Source organism: Perkinsus marinus (assembly GCF_000006405.1).
Source record: "Perkinsus marinus ATCC 50983 genomic scaffold scf_1104296939758, whole genome shotgun sequence".
In the NCBI taxonomy this organism is placed as follows: Eukaryota; Perkinsozoa; order Perkinsida; family Perkinsidae; genus Perkinsus; species Perkinsus marinus.
The window spans coordinates 376,329-380,601 of NW_003213081.1; positions in this window are offsets into that span (position 1 = coordinate 376,329).

The window sequence follows — 4,273 nt, forward strand, 5'->3', positions numbered from 1 at the left end:
ACTAAAGGTTATCGACGAACACTTCTCGTTTAGTAACCCCAACTTAAATACAATCATCTAGAAACTTCAGTTTTAAAACTTAAGTGAAAGCAATTTCAAATTTAGGAACTTTGGAGGAACGTCGTTTCCAAAAGCATCTAACAGTTAGAGTCTAACTGTCGGAGCGGGAAGTCTGCGGTGCTCCTTGTAAGCGCGCGCGTATGCTGCGCTCTCGTATCTTCACTATTTCCAGTCCGTTTGGACGATATATCCCGATCCACCATCTATAGGATTCACTATTTTCAGAGCTACCGTCCTACCGAATGGTCCAGCTACCTGAGAATCGATTCTGGGCAAAAGTTCCGAGGTTACCTGAGAAATCAGTCCTAGAGAGAAAAATGATGATCCAAAAACGTCTGTCCTTGGTTTGAAACATCCCGTACAAAATCATAGTCGGTCAGTTTTTATACAGCAACGCGCCAGTGCTACGTGTGGCTGCTGGGATTCGCGTACGTACTTTAGCTCATCAAAATATTATTTCTATTTTTTCGATTGCTATTCGAGAGTGCTTCTGTTCACGCCATTTTCCCCGGCCACTTCACCAGAGCTTGCTGATCTCTATTTTCCTCGATCGTGAACCATTCCTGATCACCAATGGTTGCAGTAGAAAATAGGTTTTTGTGATGCGATTATCGGAGTAGGAGATTCTGCCGAAATTTCATTCCGAAGAAAATCTGTTATCTGTTACCAACGATGAATCCTGGTTGCATCGGTCCGAGTTTGAAAATACCATCTCCAACGGAAGAGTACAGAAAAACATCATATGAGTCTAACTTGCCTACAGTTCCATTGGCAATTCGGAATCACTGAGCGAATCCGAAACTGTTATTCTCGCCATGTTTCCAGTCGGAATATCTTTTGCGTATGCGTGCACAAGAATAACGCAGCGCGCGAGATTCGTTCAGGGATCTCTCAGGAGTCGAGTTCAACCGTGATAATCATGAATTACGATTCGTAGTTCTGATCAATCGCTTATTTAACACCTCGAGGGTTGCGCTGGTTCATCACATTATCGAGAGTGGAATCTTCCGTGTGCGCGATATTGAATATGTTTTTGGCCCATCATATACCGGGATTGGGTGAGCATCTGAATCCTCATCCTTGCGAAGAGATGGACGTCGCTGATTGCGCATTGAAAGCACTGAAGGAGAGGATCCTGTATGGCGAGTCGCCGATGGATAATGTCAATCATGACGATTATAATCCGCACAAAGCTCTTGAATGTACGGGAATACCGTGGCGCAGGGAAGCTTGAGTGAGTATGCATAGATACCGGTCCTGATCCGTACGGTGAGCACCAGCAACCTATACCACACAAGACGTCTTCATTCGCTACTAGAGTGGCTAGTAAGCAATCGATTAACCATCCCTCCAGTTGAGACCGGGATGGTGTCACCATCACGGTGAATCTGTAACCACATTATGCGTCGAAATCTATTTTCCGAACCCAACGGACTAATTAGCCTAATTAGTGATTATCTCTAGGCGAACCTAATTAAATTAGGGTTCGCCTAGAAGTAGTTCATTCGGGTCCATCACGCCTTCAAGAAACGAGCAATTGATTACTTCCCAATTGAGCAACGTCACCACTTTGGTTGAAATTTGTTCATCGTTGCATCATTCTCGGAATCCTCCCATGACTGAGCCTCGTTAACTTGGATGAAAACATGACGAACACTAGCTTCACTAACGTAAAACTACTGGTGGTGCGCCAAATTCGCCAGCAACGGTGGTATTGTAAACGCAAAATGTTATCCTGCAGATGACTTCAAGCTCGATGAGCAAGTCCATCAGTTGGGTGACGGAACCTTCGCGCTTGTGAATGAATCGGTGAGGAAATGGGCCGAGGTAAGCCTAGGAATGGATGCTGTTGGTTTCAATCATTGTCTTTGACTGCATGCTCGAGAAGAACTCCAGGGAAGGCTATCATGACTAAATACTGACTAATTCTTATGGCCACACCCAGTTTGAGTATACTTGAACTCTCTCGACGCATGAGGCACAGCCAAATCTCAATAGGCCGCCTCAGTCTTGGAGCATATGTTCGCTTTCCTCAGTGAGCTTGGGAGTTCCCTCACTATCAGGGAGGAAACCCCCAAGCTCAGCTGAGGAGACCATTCACTATTAGCGAACAGAGGTGATCTCGAACTAGTTGTTGGTTAATACCATCACCTTGCAAGGCTCACGCATATTTCTTCAGTGGGCCTGTGGTGTTGGCGTGACCATTGTGTCATCGGGGGCGAGCTTGGCTGCTCTTAGCAGTGTATGGCGGAATATGTTACAACAAAAGTGAGAGATGCGTCAGTGATCGCTCGATGGAACTACCCATCCAGTGAGTCCGAAGAAACTGCTGAAGATCAGGAGCCTTCAGAAAATCAGAGGAAAAACTCACCAGTTCAGGTGCGTTTGCCTAGCCTCGTTACTTTCGGGAACTAACGACGTGAGCGTGCTGTTATGATAAGCTACCGTCGCTTACTCGATTCTGTACCGCGCATGCTGGTGCTTTGGGGAGCACGTGTGCTTGGAGGTTACTTCCGAGTGTGTCTCTCGTGTTGTTCATTATCACACCTTTACTATATCATGCCTCTACTATATCATACATTAGTTTTCAAAATAGTTTCCAATTTCAATATCCCCAGGTCCCGGAGAGAGGCGAAGCTGCACTGAGTGCGAGCATCCATGGAGCGTCGACTGTCACATCTCCTGTCATCACGCGGAGTGTCCATAATACTGTTAGCAACAGTCTTAGTGCTTTTCTCAAGCGAACACAATTCAACAGTAGCAGCAGTAGTAGTAGTGCTGATGATTGTGATACTGATACCTCTGCAAGTTGACTGTATCGTGGCACGTTAATGATTGTCTCCTTTGTTCACTGCATGTCGAGTAGTGAGTGAGAATGATAGGAGTTGGTGGAAGACATTACACTATTTGAGTGACCGTAACTTGGCTTTCTCGGAGAAGCGGCGGAGCGCAATTTCTCAGAGCGAGGCACTGCCTCGCTCAACGAGATCTGAGAACGGTACAGTATACCCCAGGGAGGTCAGTCAGGAACCCTGGAGCACGTGTGAAACCATCAGGGCCCTGATTGTAAGACTCCCATACAGATGAGATGATCTGTCTCTGATCCTGGTTGTCTGTCTTGAGGTTACCTTCGCCGAAGGAAAGCTGAAGACAGACACCGAAGGACCTTCGGTATGCGGTGTCATCTATCGTTTCTGCAACCTGGGCGACTGCTGGAGCGTGGGGGCTCCCACGTTCCAGCAGTCGAACACAGCTGGATCCTAGCGTCCCCCACACTGGGGGCTCTTTTAACAGCGTTTGCGGCGGCTGGCTACGGGGATCTCGGTCCTCTTGGATGCTACTCATACTATCTGAGCTCATTGATTCCGAGAGTTTCAAACTTTTGGACTATCCGATTTGGGGATACGGGTGTTGGACCACTTGCGGCGGGAATTCCAGATGGTGTTGACAGAAGGAACGTCTGTATCGGCGCACTAGGGTGTTCGCACGTCCAAATGACACGCTACGCTCGTACTGTGACCATCACAGTGTGATAGCCTTTCCGCAGAGGTCTTCGACTGATCCATGGTGGAACAGTCATGATGGAACTTCCATCGCACGGCACAATGCCTGCGCCTTACGCGGACAATTCGACGTGGGTGGGGACAGAGTCGCGATTGGTCATGATATAGTGGAAGGTTCGCTATCGCTAGGCCCCTCCTTGGCGGCGGTGCCACGTGGCGTGACCCACGCCGTAGGTGCGTGAAAGGGGCCAATTTTGATTTGGCTACACACACACTACCATTACTGGCAACCTTTTGTTGCTGACGACTGCATCCATTGGAACCCAAAATCTAGTCCTGTTCGGGCTGATATTCCAATATCACTGGTGAGAGCTACGAAGGTGGTGCCGGCTTGTTTTAAATGTGGAAGCTGCTGGGGCTCCATGCTAATCGACAGCTGCTGCCGAGATCGATCAATAATTTTTCTATGTGCCAATTTTCAACGTGCGCGATAATTCGTTAATGCGTAGCTATCGGCGGTGAGACTTCGTCGCCGTGCGGATCCCTGATAGCATGAAAACAAACTGGACGACGGCTAGGAGTATGAGTAGTCCGACTGGGGAATGGCGCGCAGTGGCGGTGTCAAAGTTTGACGGTCAAACTCACTACCGAGTCGATTTTCTATTCCTGGAGCCGCTCCGTGGCTAACCAAGCCCGGCTTGCCAAGCTGC